This window comes from Lacerta agilis, chromosome 1, assembly GCF_009819535.1.
Source record: "Lacerta agilis isolate rLacAgi1 chromosome 1, rLacAgi1.pri, whole genome shotgun sequence".
In the NCBI taxonomy this organism is placed as follows: domain Eukaryota; kingdom Metazoa; phylum Chordata; class Lepidosauria; order Squamata; family Lacertidae; genus Lacerta; species Lacerta agilis.
The window spans coordinates 127193020-127211323 of record NC_046312.1 but is presented as its reverse complement, the minus strand read 5'-3'; positions in this window follow the sequence as shown (position 1 = coordinate 127211323).

Here is an 18304-nt window from a genome sequence, read left to right as displayed (position 1 = left end):
GATTATTGTGGCCAAGTGGGGGGAAATGCCAGGGCTCCTGAAACTGTGATAGCTGTTTGCGTGTCGAGGTCCTCAAGTCACCCCCAAATAATTGACACTGGAGACATTAATTTTGTTTGGGTTTTTGGCAATAATTTAGGCAACAACTTTATTGAAATACAAATTCAGTGAGTGGTTGCGTAGGCATTGGTTCAGACTAGCTGTCCACCGGGACAGAGCTGACATCCAGTCAGCGTCAGGAGAATGCCAACTGGGGAGAGTTAAGGAGGCTGGGGGCAAAGCCTTCCTCTCCCCAGAGGTCCCGGGGGCGCTGGCTACGGCCCTATCCCCTACCGGGGGTTCGGACAAAGCATAAAGAGCCGCCGGATTTCTTTAACGGAATTCCCTGCATGCCATCATCATTCTGGAGGTGGGCGCCACCCATCCAGAAATCAACAAAATAACCAATGGCTAACCGCCAACCTTACAAGTTGTGACAAGTTGCTACTGCAGTAGGCGAAAACCAGATGGCAACAGCCAATCAGCCAAATGGACAAAATTCCTACTGGGCCCCTGCCCCAAAAGCAGATGACCCCATGACAGGCAGTTGCAAGGTCAAAAGCAGAGGCCTATGAAAAGAGGGGGGGAGGGGGGTGATCCGAAGCTCGCAGCCAAGAGGAAGATTACCCGGCATGCAGAGCAATATAAAGGACGCTGGGCTGTCCATCACAAGTTGCTACATTTCCCTTTGCCCAGCAACACCTCCTGACCCTATTGCAGCTAAGGCCGGCTAGCGGCCCCACCCCACTGGACAGGGAGGTGTCTTGCCCGGCCGGACCGCAACACGTGCTCTTACTCAAGGTAGAACCCGATTTGGAGAGAAGAACGTTGTACAAGTGTCACCTGTTGAAATTCCTTCTTCTGCACAAGGTACAGAAGCACTTATTCATCTGTCCCCCACCCTTATGTTTTGCAAGAATTCATATTAATAAAGCATATTAAGGTATGTGTGTTACTCTCTTTGTGCTGGGGAACAGAAATATGTTCTGGTCAGTGAAAGATAAAAAGGCAATATAGAGCAGTATGCATAGGGTGATTGGCATATCCCACCATTTGTTGAATGCACTTTCAGCCTCTGACAGTGCTAGGAGGCAGGTCAGGGATGACCTGTTAATGCTACTGTCCCTAGCAGCACAGTCTGAGAACATCCTACATCTTTCTACTCTTATCTGTACCTCCCAACTGTCCTGCTTTAAGGGGGACATCCTGGATTTATAGAAGCTGCGGCAGCTTCTGTTTGAAATCACAGAGTTCCTGCTTCCGCCACAGTCTCCCACCATCGCCACACTTCCGGAAGCTATCAACAAACTTCTGGAAGCCCACTTCCAGCACTGGCTTCCAGAAGTACGGTGGAGGCAGAGGCCTTGTGGTGGCAGCCTGGGAAGCTTCTTGGACTTGCAACAGAAAAAGTTGGAGCATATGCTTGTCTAGAGGGACTTCTCAGTTGAGTCTAGGCGCAGATCCTTGACTCATTCAAATATTGGCATTATGATAGTCCTGCCCCTGCCACCAAATCTGCACTGGTGCATTCAAGTAGGACAGAAGTGAGGCAACTGGAATGACTTAGGCCCCATCTGCACTATAAATTTAAAGCAGTATCATTCCACTTTAAACTGTGGTTCAACTGTAAATCCCTCTTCCTAGGAAACTCTGGAAACTGTAGTTTTGTGGGAGGAACAGAGATCTCTTAGCTGCTCTCAGCAGCCTTAACAAACTGCAGTTCCCAGGATCCTTTGGGGAAAGCAGTGAATGTTTAAAGTGGGATGATACTGCTTTAAATGTATAGGTGTAGCCTTAGTGACTGCCCCATATAATTGTCTTGGCTTGCAGGAACTCTCGGAGCTAAAAGCCTAGCATGTCAGTCACATGTAAACCAGGTATCATTAAGGTTGTCAGCACCTGCCATGGAAAGCATCACCTGGAGATTTCTCAAAATCAAACCTCTGCTAAGGGGAACAAGAGTGGCCTTTTATAATAACTTCTTTCTTTCTTTTTTGACCACCCACTTGTCAACCCTAGATGCTGACCTTAATTCTCTTTCCCTGGAACGCTGCCGGTGGAGAAAGGAGGTGCAGAGGCTGGGAGGATTTTGTGGCTGCCTGGCCTTCCACAGCACAGCTAGAGCAAATGTGGCTAAAGGAAGATGATAACTGCATCGGGATGGAGACTCAGAAGATGGGCTGGCTGCTTGGACAGAGGGCCTTGTAGCCTCCCCTCTCTCTCTCTCTCTCTCTCTCTCTCTCTCTCTCTCGCTCTCTCTGCATTGGCAAAAAAAGGCTATGGCAGCAAGAATTCTGATTGCAGAGAATGTTCAACGAGTTGCTCATGCCACTGGCTACTATCCAATGTCTGTTACCAATGCTTAAGTAAACACTGCAATTAGATAAAGAAGGAAGCAATTAAGTACATTAATTTTCAGCAGTGGGATTCCTGCCCAATTGCTTGTCCTTGCCAAAAGATGACACACGAAGGGAAACGTCTAAGGGCAGTTCAGAACAAGGTAGGATATATACTTTGAACAAGGTGTTTCTTCCAAGGCCAGTGCTCAAATATAAATAAATCATTACATGCACATAGTGGCACCATTCAGTAGAAAGGAGTCTGAAGGAAAGGGGTGGGCAAACTTCCCTTCCCGAAGGGTGGATTCACTTAGGGGCAATCTCAAATGCACTTTCAACCACATTCTCCCATGTACAGATGCCACCTGCCTGCATCCATCCATGCACTCACACACAAGCAAACCTTACTGGGGGGAAACTTTCCATTTGCTGCAATGAATATCCCCCCCCCCATGGAAGGAGCTTGAACTCAGTGTGCGTTGGGACCCTGGTATGGAATAGAGAGGCTTTAATTCTTTGCAGTGGTCGTCTCATTTAACGGAAATGCAATTTGTAGTTGTTTTGCATGTATGCATGTGTGGCGGGGAAGCATTCATATTCCAATATCATATATGCTGATAGGCCAAAGAAACGACTCCCAAACTGTGGACTCCAGCAAAGCAGCTGATCGCCAACTATAAAAGCGATTGTCCTTCATTAGGTATTTATTTTCACACAGTTCATCACTAGATGCTTTGAGCCAGTACGGTAGTAGGTTACACCCACTCTGACTGGCTCTTATATCCGTTTGATTGGTCCTTGAATATATTTGTCCTCTGTGTAGTTCCATGACACAGATGCCACCATCTGTTGCACTGCTTGTTCTTTAAATGCTTCTTTCTCCATGCATCTGTTGAAGTGGGCTCTGGCACATTAGTTCCCCCTGCCCCTTCAAGGTGCCACAGGACTGTTGCTTTTGATGCAACACACCTCTGAAATTCAGAAATGACATTTGCCAGCCCAGACCACAAAGAGTACAACAACAACAACAAGAAGAAGAGTTTGGATTTGATATCCCGCTTTTCACTACCCGAAGGAGTCTCAAAGCGGCTAACATTCTCCTTTCCCTTCCTCCCCCACAACAAACACTCTGTGAGGTGAGTGGGGCTGAGAGACTTCAGAGAAGTGTGACTAGCCCAAGGTCACCCAGCAGGTCAACCTATGGCAAGAAAATATGGTTCAAAGCATAGCCAATGCGGCTATTTTGCTGTTCTTTTTTCTCTAAACCCCTGTAGAGTATGCTTGTCTTTTTATCTTCAGAAATATGTATTTCCTCCAAAACTAACATTTATGTAGCAATTCCTACTACATCCCATCTGAGAAAATGCCAAATTAATGGCTTCTTTTTGGTTTTCTCTTCCAGAAAACTGCTCCCACTGTATAATAATGATATTTCTGCATCATTTACTGGCTATTGTGTGTGTGTGTGTGTGTGTGTGTTGTGTAATCAGGCTTCTCCACCATCTTTTTCAACATTATTGAAAAACAAACAAAATATGACTGATAATGAGGTAAATGTGGCATTTTGATAATAACAATAACAACAATAATAGGAAAACTCACAATATGAAAAGGAACAATATGAAAAGTAACAGCAAAAATATTGCTGAGTTCACATGTGCTTCATTTTAATGGTTCTTGTGGGAACTTCCTGATGGATTTTGTGGGTAATCTAAACTTGATCTACACCAGTATTATATTTGTTTATCCCATCTTTTTTTTAAAAAAATGAACTCAAAGTGGCTTACAAAATGATCCCCTCCACGAGAAAGCAATGTCAAACAAATAAAAGAGGCCCATTTCAATCATGTGAGCCCTTGCCTGCTCTATAAAGCTGTATAGCCCAATGGCAACATGAGCCAAAGTTTCGACTAACAGGGAAGAGAGAGAAGAAATTCTGACTCTTATGTGCAATGCAACTGGGGAAAAACTCCTGGTAGTTTTCCAGGTTAAGGATCTAAAAGGTGTAGATGTGCTTTCAATCCACTGTGTTAAATGTTTATAATCAAGGTGGTGGCAGGATTGCCTAAAGCTTGCAAATGGCCCTGTGAGATGGCCACCCGCTTCTCACTGCTCCAACAACTTTGTTTAAGCTCTTACAAGATAGAGAACAAGGTCTTGGTTAGGGATGTAATTTTCTCAATGTCAAATATATCTGCAACAGGTTTTTTTCTAAATCCCATTTCACTCCTTAATCTTAGTGAGAAGCAAGTTCCCCCACCCCTGATCCACTAAAAAATGCAAGTAATTCTAGCATATGAATACAAAGAATCATAGAATCATAGAGTTGGAAGTTCCCCATGGTCATCTAGTCCAACCTCCTGCAATGCAGGAATCTTAGCATCCATGACAGATGTTATGATACATATAATATGAAATGCATATGCATATGCACTCCAGGTTTCCTAAAGTAACGAACACATAGAGATATATGCTGCAGAAATATAGTAAGCATGGGTTCCTACTCTTCTATACATATTAAATATCAAATGTACAGTTTTTGTGTATAATTTTGCATAAAATTATGCCTTAAAATGCAGCTTGGACATTAGTTGGTACCCAATATAAGAGGTGCAATATAAGAGGTACAAGCAAAGTTGTGTCATAATGGCATTGACAAGTTCTGTATATAATCCTGTTTTTAAAACATCCCTCCTCCATCCCTAGTCTTGCGGGGGGTGGGACGGGACTCAAAGATTCAAGACAGGAGATGACAATCTCATTAGCCAATCTCAGTTTTCCCCCCTGCTCTTTAACAAAAGACAAAAAAAATCATCACCCAAAAAAGGGACAAAAGAGCAAAAACTTGCATAAAATTTGCATGTGCTAATTTATATATACAAATGCAAATTTAGAAATAATTATTATAATTTAAATAGAAAAACAGGAAATCTAACAATATTAGGGAAGAGTGTGCCCAGGTGAGCTGTGGTCAGTCTGCTGGCCGGATGTGAACTGTGCATGGCCAGCTTGCAGCACTTGTTGATCTTTCTATTCCAGTGGTCATTTATCCTTAAATCAGGCATGGTCCAGATATCTCTACAAAGAGAGAACTCTGTCCAACAGAACAGAGTCTTCTGACAGCCCATCAAATAAGAGAAATGTCCCCTGTCAAGTTGTATGCATGGGCACCTTGCCTCTTTTAAAAGGAAAACCCAACAGTGGACACCACTGCAATGAGGCTGTTTCAAATAAAAAAAGAAAACCCTACTTAATTTTAGAATGTAACTTTGCATTGGAACAAACACTTAAAATTCACGGAAACAAAGCGCTAATGCTGTTAATTCCTGACAAGTTTCAGTAGGGAAGAGTTATACTTTGCTGCTTAGATATGAATGTTACCATCACTTATGATGAGCTCCTGCTGGTTCTTGTACACTTGGCACTGTTGGTAAAACAGAATCTACAAAGATTGGCTGAGGTGTGAAGATATTGCAGGAAACGCCAAGGGCAAGAATGTTCCCCCTTGACTTGAGTCAACACTTGTAATTAACAATTTGTGAGTGGCATTGCTGGGTGGGTTTTCTTCATCTTGAGAACATTGGCCAAGTTTGCAGATGAATCAAGAACGCCCCTTGCCTTGTTCATCTCCACCCACATTCTTTGGGCATTGACTCTCTGCATTATGTAAGGGCTGGGTTGAAAAACCTGTACCATAATAGCTTAGGGGCGTTGAGAAAGTCTAAACAATGGGAATATTTTCACTTCAAGAAAATGCTTCTCCTCCCACAGAAGCCAATGACATCAGTGAAAGAGAAGTCCCAGTTCAGGAGTTGCCTGGCTGGCTGGCTGCAGCAGAAAGGTTATCTAAAGTACCAAAAGAGATGCAAGCCGGAGCTTAAGTTGCTTTGTTCGTTTAAAGCGGAAAGCGAAATTTGAGAAATGCAACGCGGTGCAATCTGGAACAATGGACCCTAAAAGAAATTTCAAAAGATACTTCATAATCATGCAGGCACAGCACTTGGACCAAGGCTAGCAAGTCAACAACTTATTGCTAACTGGCACCCTATGTTTAGCTTTGGTTGGCTGCAGACTGGAGTAAATGCTTGTGTTTTGTGACTGGGACATTGGGCCTGTACAATAGAGTCAAAAATAGGGCACACTTTTGGCTTATATTTAAGAGAAAGGAAGGCAAGTACTAACAAATTCTCCTCAAAGAGTAACTTCTTCCTTGGTCAGTATGGTATTTATGCCCCTCCTCAATTTAGTAAAGCACACACATGCCCAGCCTGCCATGGTATTTCAACCAGCCTTCATCCTCATCCTTTTGCATATCTCTAGATAAACACCCACGTCCCACCTAAACCTCAACAGGACTGTACGCTGTCTCTTCCCATTGCTGCTGGCAGCAGAGAACAGCACACGTGCACAAACTCTCAGCCTGACAGAGCTAGAAGATTCAGTTGGTAGCCGTGTTGGTCGGACGAAATAATTTTTTTTGTCCAGTGGCACCTTAGAGACCAACTAAGTTTGTTATGGGTATAAGCTTTCGTGTGTGTGCACACTTGCACACGAAAGCTTATATAGTCGTACCTTGTTTTGCGACTGGGATCCATTCCGGAGCCCCGGCCGCTAGCCGAAAAGGACGCAGGGCAAAGCACCGTGTCTGTGCAGGCGCGCAGAACGGTTTGCGCTTCTGTGCATGCACGAAGCACAATTTAGCGCTTCTGTGCTTGCACAGGTGGCAAACCCGGAATGGATGCTAGACGAGGCGGACGTTTGCGGAGGTATTCTTGTACCCAGAACAAACTTAGTTGGTCTCTAAAGTGCCACCGGACAAAAAATCTTATTTCGAGAGCTAGAAGACTTCTCTATAACCTGAAGTCTGAAAGAGAAGGGGAAACTGAGCTTGAGGGATATACCCAGCCTAAGCCCAATTTTGCTTCCTGGATCTTTTTATATTGCAAAGGGGAGTGCGTCTGAGGAATACATCTGAGAGGAGGTGCTGCTTTGGAGTCAAATTCTCTGACTGCTATCCTTTATTTTTCTTGTTAACTCTCCTATAGATTGCATGTTCTTATGGATCATGCTGCTAAGTATATGTATGGGAGAATAAAGTCCAAATCTGCTGTCTGGTGTGTAAAAGTGTCTCAAATTACAGCAATATTACATGTCTCTGAAAAGCCAGAAATTATCTCACTCTGCCTCCAATAAAAATGCTGCCATTGACGCATTAAGATGCTGGAGTCAGAGAATTATAGCTCCTTGTTTTCATCAAACCAACAAAAAATATATAAGCAGGATACCAGCAGTCATGCAACTGCTGTACATGTTACTGGTGCTTGTTATATTTCAGTTACCAAATAATTTTCTGAGCTTATGGGAATATTACTGTGTCTATCTCCAGAGTGAATACTTTGGGTATTTGACCACTGAGGTTTGTTGCACATTTGTTCATTCAAGATAAAATATCGGGTTCTGAACAGCAATACCAAAAAGCTTACCTGGACTTTTATTGTTCTTTCTATTGCTTTTACTGAACAATAATAACACAGGACACTATATCAAAAATGTTACAGTGGGGAAAATATTGACTTTTTTTTCTTGGCCTGTGTTTGTACTTTCAGCCTTTTCTAACTCTCCACAGATAGAATGCATTTCAAACACAAGTCCAAAATTCATGTTGCTTTCATATATTGTGGAATGTTGACATTTCCAGTGCACACTGAATTAGAAGTATAATATTATAGTACAGGATATGAGTTCAGTTATTGTCAATAAATCCATGGCCTCCAGTCCTGACAATGACCATACCCTCAACTTAGCAATGAAAACAGTGTGTGTGTGTGTGTGTGTGTGTGTGTGTGTGGTTGTTGTTGTTGTTGTTGTTGTTTGTGCTGAGGAGTCCTTCTAGTTCATTTAAATTTCTACAAGACTCATACTTGGAAGCAGAGGTTACTATGCCTATCGACTCCATTGAAAGTTCTTAGACCTGCGTATTCATCTCTGTTTGCAGCATCAAGAAAGGAGATAAACTCAATGTTGGAATTTAGGAAGGCAGGTTGCAAATAAAATTATCGGTATCTTACTAACTTTGAAATAAACCATATATGCTTCTGTGCCTTATTTAAAAGGAAACATGAACCCTGGGTGAACGCCTGGAACCCTTGGAATCTTGCAGCGCTCTGAAATCAGGGTGGTGTACAGAAATATATATTTCTCAGGTATAGCAATCTGAAAATAGTTTTCCCATTTCACTGGTAATGTATCTGTTTATGTTGCTGATTGATTAATTTGATGGCACTAGGCATCTTCAGAAAAAGATAGCAGTGAGTAGAGTAGAACAGAGTAGAATTTTATACCAAAAGCAAACAAATCAAAGAGAACAAATCATAAACTTCACAAAGAAGTCTACTTAAAATGAATTTGTATGTTTGTTTTGCTAACGCTAACAATTCAACATTAGGATAAAATAAAGCTAAATAAAACTCACAGTTGTCTAAAACTGACTCCAAATATCTCTTCCTAAAACTGAAGACATTTACTGCCAAAGAGACTACCTTCCATTCCTCATCATTTGATACAGTTCATATTATCTTTTCACACTGAGAAACCCACATAGGAGATATACATCCCCAGCTACAGCTGACTCTTTGTTCATGTAGTCACAATGTAGTGAGATAAGTGTTTGCCTTGTGCAATCAGATACTTATATCATCTTCCTTCTGAACCACCCTCACCCTGTCTGCTTCTTCCAAAATTAGTCTTCCAATGTAGTATAGTATATTTGCATATGCAATCAGGGCAACCAATCACACAAGTAATACACCACCCAATTCATTATCTAATTGTTTCTACTGAAGTTTAGTGAGACTGTTTCATAACCATCTAATTGATTTTGCAGAATTTGTTTTGATTTTTAAATTTTTAATTGGCTGTATCCCATGCTAGTCCTACTCAGAGTAAACCTCTTTGGGTTGTATCCAACTAACTTTTACTCATAGTAGCCTAGTGTTGGATACTAACTTGGGTCCATTCATTTCAATGGGTCCTGAAGCCATCGCTCCTGATCCAATGGTGGCTGACAGTACTGTAATAACAGGAAAAACTCTTTGTGATGGGCTCCAATTTGTGCAAAGAGTTCAGGTTCACAATACGGCTGGTGTGTGGAGAAGGTCACCAAGGGGATGCCGAGCTCTGTGGCAGAAGTGATTATAGAGCAGCTCTAAGAATACAGCCAAAATTGAAGAAAGGTAGTAGGGAAAGAGGAAGCTCGCAGTCCCTGTCTAATAGCACTCATGTCTCTTTAGGCAGACCCACCTCCTGCTCTGAGAATCACGTGTTTGGGTAGTTCTGAAGCAGAGAGAGATAATCCATAACTGCATTTGATAGGCAGCTTTAAAACTTCAACAAAGAGAAATATTATCCACCATGAAATTCCACTGCCGTTTTCCGTAAGAGTATTATACTCAGTTCCCCTTCACTCAGCCTCACAACAAAGAAAAATGTGCTGAGTCACACCTCGGAAATCACAAGAAGGAGAATTAGGCTCAACTCTTATATTTACTTTCAAGAGGCTATGGGAAATAATGAAAGATGGATGCTAAGGGAGAAAGAGGAAGCACAAAGGATTAAAATGGCTAGGCCTTTTCCAATATCCCCCAACCGATATTTCATAAAGATGTACTTTATTTATTTTTTCCATCTGGCATACCTTTTGCTGGCTGACCTAGTACAAATCAGAATGACAAAAGCAAAACTAAATGATATCTTCAAACGTTGGCTTTGGAATGCTGGCTCTTCCATACCCAGGAGTCACGGAAATATGGTATTGTTCAGTAAAAACATACAATGTAAGAATAATCAAAGGCTACATGACCCGCAGCAATTTCACACTTATTTCCCCTTAAATTAGTCTCTAGTCAACATAAAAAGGCAGCTGCAGGAGAACAACAGACTGGTGTGCAAAAGACACGTAACATTCATCAACTGTCAACGCTTTCCTATTTCTAAAGCACAGCCATCTGCTCAAATGCTCACATTAATTTAAAGTCTGCCAGAATACGAATTACAGATTAATAGGAACAAATGGAAATCCATTTCCCGGTCCTGGTTCAATTCCACTGAGGATGCTTTATTTTCACATGGCAGAACATCTGGGTGTTTTATCACATGGCTTGGTTCGCAGTCACCTGGAGGTCTTTAATCTGTTGGTTCTAAATTCAGGGGCCTTGATGTACCACTTTTGAACCTGGTGTCCATCTACCAAGCCACTCCACCATATTCTCAGCACTCAGAAATGCCTGCTGAATGCTCTGTTCAGTTTTCTTCTCTTCCACTGAGCTTCATTCCTCTGCCATTCTTCACCGACTCTTGCTAACCCATCTACTTCCTAACATATACTGTACTTCTAGGCCGCCTTAGAGCTCTTGCATGAATAGAAGACAAGTTCACACAATGGATCTATCTATCCCTTTCCTGTCGCACCACCCTGTAACCTCCTACCAAACATTGTGAGCTGTGTTATACAAAGCTACAGTGGTGTGGAGTGAATTGTCCAAAACTGGGTGCAGAAATATTATGCAAGATTCTTCCACTAGACGTCAGGTGATTCCACCCTTCCACTGTGGCCCACAATGACTGGTAGGTCCCTTAAGACTTCTGCACAGGCTTTGGCTGTGGAGAAGAGGAAAGGAAAGTTGTGTGAACTGCCTATGTTTTGTTAAGCGTTGGCTACAACACTAACAGAATGCTCTCGGTTCTTCTCCTTGCACTCTCTCCTAACTTCTAATTGTCTACGCATTTGTTCCAGTCTGGCTATTTCTTTCCCGCAAGCACCTGCAGAAAATGTAAACGGGCCTGATTCTGTCTTGCCTTCCTAGCCTCCTTTCCAGAATCAACAGCTGGTGCCTTTCAACAGAGTACCTACATGCTGCTTGTGGCATATCATGGCTTGCAGGTTGCTCTACTTCTGGTCTGTTCAGTTTCTAATACATATATGTAAATGTCTGAAATGGGATAGCGAGATGGCTGTCACTGAAGGCAAACTCAGGGAGGTTTTGGGTGCACCCATGTGTGCTGGAGCCAGGAAGCACAAAAGCCGTCCCACTCGGAGATTGGCAGAATCCCTAAACCATCAAATGCAACTAAATCTACATTCCAGGTAAGCATGAGTTTCTAAAGGATATTGAGAGTTACTACTGTATCCTTGTATAGAAATTTGTGATCATGACACAGGATTTACTTATCCCTTTCAGCCATTTTGGTAAGTTCTGATCATTACAGTGCTTGGGGGCGGGGACATGGCAGCAGCTGGAAAGAATCCAGAGAGAGACAAAAGTAGCTGAAGGTATGGAGAATATGTTATATACAGCAGGGCTGAAGAAGCCAGAGTAACTTAGAGAAGAGAGGGAAAGATGGGGACTTCTTGAAAAGACTTCAAACACACAAAGGGAAGCCTTGAGAGTGCATGGGGAAACCCAGCCAGATGGGCGGGGAATAAATTTATTTATTTATTTATTTATTTATTTATTATTTAGGGGTGAGCCTACCTCTTATCTACCAAGGTCAATGATGGTGATGATGATAACAGGCTCAAGCTACAACTGAAGCATTTTCTTGCTGTATCCCATTCCGACACACACGTTAGTCTATACACATACCATGAGATTTTGGCCCACCTGGCTTGCCATACCAGAAGCTGCATAAGTCAGCTTCCTGGCACTGTAATTCTAGGTTCCAGTTGTGTATCACAAGCAGCAACCTGCCACAGGGTTTTCCCCTCCATAAACTGCTTGCATAAAAATTGACTTATGCAGCTTCTGGTATGGCAAGCCAGGTGGGCCAAAATCTCATGGTATGTGTATAGACTAACGTGTGTGTCGGAATGGGATACATGCATCCTCCACGTGGCCTCCTCTTCGTGATGATGTTCACACAGAATTTGTTCATGTGCAGGCTTCCTTTTGCAGATGTCTGCGCTCCTTGTGCTGGCATGAGGAGGCAGGGGTTAAGGGGTAATGGTATGCAATACCAGGGACAGGGGAGCTATTATTCTCATTTGTGCAGCACCACAAAACATATGCTATTTCCAGATTGGATAATACTGAAGATTCAGTCGCTAAGGAGAATTGGGAGGTTTGACTTCATCCTTGAAGGAGCACTATTCCGTTGTCTAGTGGGAGTGACAGTTGCCAACCAACCCAACCTCTGCCTCCATGTGGCTATACTCATTCTTGAAAATGGCTTCGGCAGTAAACCCCAAGGAAAAATCCATACCTGCTGCCTTGCAGGGTCTTTTCAGGAGAAGAAGAGGCTAAGGAGTAAACCCTACACAAATCCAGAGTGGAGTCCCTAAGATGACTGGATGGCGTCTTGTACACCTCCTTCTGGAGACTCCTGATGCCTAGCTGGTGCCAAACATCTTGCTCTGCTTTCCTTTGGACCACATTCGCAAAGCCGAGAGGAGGGGTCTTGTCATCTGGGCAGCACAAAACCTTCCTACACACTACCCATGCCTGCACCCCAAGGAGGTCACTTCCACTTTGAAGGGTACTCCTAACGCAGCAAAAACAATGTGTTATGAGTTGCCGGTCTCTGCAGTCACAGCACTGTGATTCTCCAGTGATTTGACTTCACCCCCAGAGGTGCACTCCATTGTCTCTTGAGACGGATTGATGCCAACAACAACACTTCAAACTGGAATTCTATGCAATGGAAGGGAATCTATCCATTTATTTCCTTGGGATCTTACAAAAATAGCAGTTAGCATGTTGTTTAGGTAGCTGCTGGCAGATTGTAACATACAACCAGGTCATGCCTGATCTAAAGTGGTTGTGCCTGCTGCCAAACATCATGGCTTCTTGAGAAGGGGGCAAGGAGAGGGTGAGCGAGAAGGAGAAAGCAGAAAAAGACATACAGAAACACATACGTATAGTAAAAAAGTCAAAAGTAGACCCCATGTTAGAAGATGAGATTAAAGATGAACAGTTACAAAATGGCTGAATTACAAAGCGGCCATTCAAGTACTTTTGGCAAACAGAATTAATCTTATTTTATAATTAAATACAGACATCAAATTAGGGTTTCATCAAGCATCTCCTCCCCACATTACAGGTTTGTCACTGCCAAAAAGCCACACATCTGAGTCCCCAAACCCCCCTGTGAAACGGCTCCCGTTTGTCAGGGGCAATTCCACCCTGGGAGAGAGGGAAATCAGTGGGGGGAAACAAGCAACACATTAAGAGGTAATACCTTACAGAGAAACTAGTGGAAGTAAAGGGCACAGAAGAGTTCTGGAAGACATATATTCAGAGGAAAGCACAATACAGCAGTTGCCTGCAAAGGGAAAACATTGGCTCCGCTTTGCTGCTGCTGCTCCTGCTACTAGCAGTTCCCAGTTGGGCTTCTGCCCACCTGCTGCTCTGCTTATCTATAGCATTAGGGGCTCCATTGTTGCTCTGCACATAGACGATACAGCTCAATAGTGCCCGACTGCCATGGTTATAATCTCTGAACCACAGCGTTTCATGCTGATCTGACGGAGATTCAAGCTCAGACCTATCAGTCACTCCTTTGTCATCTAAAAATAACTCTGGTTTAATTGCAACTAGCTACAGTTTTCTAATTCTTTGTGACCCCAGCCCTCTAAATCTATTATCCAGAGACAGTCGAAGTAAATCCCGAACAAAGGTGTGGGTCGCAGGCAGCTGGCCATCTGTCTGCCAGGTGCTCTGTGGCTTAGCTTCTCTGAATTGAGTGCAGCCTCCCTGCACTCTGCTCGCCACTCTAAAATCCAGGCGCAGCTCCTCTTTTCATTTGCTAAAATCAATATTCTGCTGCCACCGTTCCAGGATTGATCTGACAGGACGGTGATTTTAAGAGATACCTTTTCCGATTATCAGCTTCGCCATTAAACCAACTTTTTGTTCCAAACGACGAGCTGTTGGGTTTTGTGTTTGTTTTAGAGCAAGCCCACTGCACATCACACAGTGAATGAAATAAACATTTAATTCAGAGTTGCCATGTTTCAAATTCCGGACATATGGCAGCCCTAATTTAACTTAAAACGGCAGTAAGTACAGAATGTATAAAAGGTTTAAAAATACAATATTGTGGGGAAGGCCGTCAGTTAATTCAGATCAGGGGCTGCAGCAAGCCATTCTTCCAGCTGAGGTGCCATATTCTTGGTTTTTCAATAGTTAGCGTCACCCTGGAATGGATTCTCACCTTAAGTAAAGTGAATTATCATACAGGTATCTCTGTTGGTCGTTAGAAGAAGAAAATCTAAACCCCATTAGCTTTATTAGGAACACTTGGAAGTCACAAAGCACTTGGCTAGTTTTCAAGTTCACTAAAATCATCCAGGGACTGAATTTAGGTTGCCATATTGTGAAGAGCAAAAACCCTGAACCCCCCAAACACTCTCACATCTCTGTTGCCCCCTCTCTGCCGCTGCCCCCTTCCTCGCCTGCCTGCTCACCCCCCCCCCTCCATCCATCCCCCCTTACCTTTGCTGTCTTCGGCCTCCTGCTCAGGAGATCATGCCTGGCCTTGGAAAGGTTGTGCCAGGCCTGGCAACCACCTGAAACGGTGGGAGGCCTGGCGCAACCCCGGGTAGGCTGCACAAGGTCTGCCAGCTGATAGGAACAACACAAAGCCTAGCGTAGCCCTAAGAAGGCCACACAAGGCTACCCGATGTGGTGCTTCCTGTTCTGGGGCACAGCACCTTCTGAGCATGTGCGTGCCCCTCCCCATTTCTATTTTTTTTATATAAAAAAAAAACCAAACCCTGGCAGTCTATAAAAAAATGCAAAAATTTGACCCGGTGCACATGCTGGTCCCCTAAAATAGGACAAGTCTGGAACATGTTTGGCAATGTAAAAAATGAATGTAAAAAAAAAAAATAGAGGTGGGGGCACCAAGGCCAAGAAATAGATCTGAAAAACTCAACAGCTTGCTCCCTGCTTTGTGATTTTTCAGCTACTTAGTATTATTCATCCTAGTTATTAGTCACCTCATGCAGAACCTTCCAAATAATGTACAATAAAACAAAAATAAACTGCCAAATTAAAATAAAACATGGGAACACAACAAAATGCAAACAATTAAATGGATGCTTTAGCTGAGATTGCTGCATTGCAGGGGGTTGTACTAGATGACCCTTGGGGGTACCTTCCAACCCTATAATTCCATGAAATAAATAAAGACAAGCCAGACCACAATAAGATTATCAAAGCAAAAGTCAAGAAGGTCATCCCCTCTTGGTGGTTATTCAAAACTAAAATAATAGAAACTCAGCTGGAGAGTAGCAGGATTAAAGCACAGTGTCAAGGAAACTGAATCCAGATGAGACTGAGGTTTTATGTGTTCCAAGCTCTGAGATCTAGGAAGTGGGGAGGCAGCCTATCTGGATGGGATTACACCCCTGTGGGTAGCAGTTCCTTAGCCTGGGGTTCCTCCTGGATTCAGTATTGTCAGTGGAGGCTCACGAGGCCACAGTGGCCTATTTTCAGCTGTGGCTGGTTGGCCAGCTATGACCCCTTTTTGGATGGAGATGATTTAGCCACTATACCCCATGCTCTGGTAACTTCCAGACTGGATTATTGCAATGCACTCCATGTGGGGCTACTCTCAAAGGTGACTCAGAAATGTCAGCTGATCCAAAATGTGGAAGGAAGATTGCTGGCTGCACTTGTTGCCAATTCATTTCCAGGCAGAATTCAATGTGCTTGCATTAGTGTTGAAAACCCTACATGACTCAGGCACCAAATATCTGAAAGATCTTCAGGATGGCTTCTGTAATTCCGGCTATGACCCCCTTGCTCTGAACTTTGACAATTAATTATATGCATAGACCCACCCTGTTCCTTTGACTGTATTTCTCTGCAAAAGAAATGCACAACGGGAATAGGGTGGTGGAATTGAGGAGCCATTAAAAGCAACAATAAAAGATGATTTAAAGTACATCAGAAGCAGGAAACCAGTTAGAGGGACTTTTGGACAACAAAGAAGTTAAAGGAAGGACTTGTTCACACAGAGCATAGGTAGGTTTCCTATGGAACTTGTTCCCACAAGAGGTTGTGATATCCTGCCAATTTTAACTCCCTCCAATATCAGGGAGGGATCTGAATACCACTTGCTGGAGAACATGAGTAGAATAGTGTTGTTGGGCGACAGGCCTCTTGTCTGATCCAGCAAGGCTCTTCTTGACACTAAGGCATGCATTAATTCACATATAATTTTCAGGACTTCTTTTCCAGACTTTTTTCCCCCCAGGACTTCTTTTTTCTTGAGGTTCTGCTGCCGGTCAGAGTAGGTAGCCATACAACAAGAAGGCAGAATGCAATCTCTTGGCATTGTTTTGATATGAAGCCTTCTACCCTTTATGCACTTACTTGGGAGTAAGACACACTGGGATCAGAGGGACTTACTTCTAAATAGTCAGGCACAGAATTGCTCTACAAATATTGCTATATCACAATGATCATAAGGAAAACCAGAATTTATAAACCTAGATAAATAATAAATTGGTTCTGCAATAGAAAGGAAAGCTTTTCTCCAGGGAACATGTAGGCTCAGAACATACTTAAAAGGCAATGGAAGCGGCTTGTGCACAGATTTATTTATTTATCTGAAAAACTGGCTGTGGGCATGCATGTTTGATCATCAAGTGATGCCTATTGATTCAACAGTGGGAGTAGAATTTGCATCTCCAGAATTCCCAGGAAATTGTGCGTTTGATATCAAGGAGCAGATGTTTCCCAGTTTTCATTTCCTTACCTTCTCTAAACAAATTACAGCACAAACTGTGAGCCCTTTGGAATCTTATGCACTCCATAATTATGCCTTAAATATTTCTGCGTTAGAAGCTCAGGCAGAGCAATTTTTTGCACTGTGTCGCACTCCCACTGTATTAACAAACATGTCTTGCCCCATGCCGAATGTCGCTGAACAAATGTGCAGATTTTTTGGGAGTTGCCAAAGCTGGCAGAAGATTCATGAACAAGTCTACATTTAGAATGTATTTCCAAAACAACTGAGCAATATTGGATTCACACCACTGTTTTTTGTACCTTAATATGACTTTTTGGTACCACGCTGTGGGGGAGATCATGGAGATGGGAATATGGGGGAAGACTGTCTTGTGAATGATCTCTAAATGTGGCCACATGCTAAGTCCATGGACTTCAGGCTCAATGTGGATTGCCCCCATATGGAATACCAATAAAAATGTAAACAAATGCCTTCTCGTTCACCAGAAGGTATTATAAAAATTGCACAGTATTAGCAAAGTACAAATGAAAGCTCATAGCTATTTTAATATATTTACCATATATTCTGAAGACCAGAAGGGGAAGGCAGAAAAACAGGGATTACATTTTATATAAGCTTCAAGTTTTTACAGAATACATCTCAAGAAACAAGATGGTGCAAAGCAAACTCCCTGTATCAACCCTTTCTTGCCTTGCTGAGTTTGGCACTGTCTTCGTCAGTCACAATTCATTATAGCAAAAGAAGCCAAGCTCTCCTTGCTGGTGCTGTAAAATGAAGCACTGATGTATTATTGAGAAACGTTTCTTCCGGTTCCCAGCTAGAGGTCACAGTGCACTTTGGAGCATGGGAATTTGGGACCTCTAAAATGTTGGCTTTGGCAAGCTCACTGCAGTGTCCTGGGTATACAGATTAATCCTCTGCAGCAGCGGACATTTATACACACTAAATAAACCAAGAGCTGATGAGTGGCTGAAAGACTGAGCTGAAGATTAGGGAGTCTCCAGTTTGAGTTCAAGCATGCAGCGAAGGCTTACTTCTACATTCCAATGTATTAGGGCCTACTGGATTTTTCAACTTTCAATTTCCAAAAATAAGGGGTGCAGAAAATTTGCAACACGGCTTGGGAATTCAAAAGATATTTTGGCTAAATTAATATAATTTAGTTTTGCTTT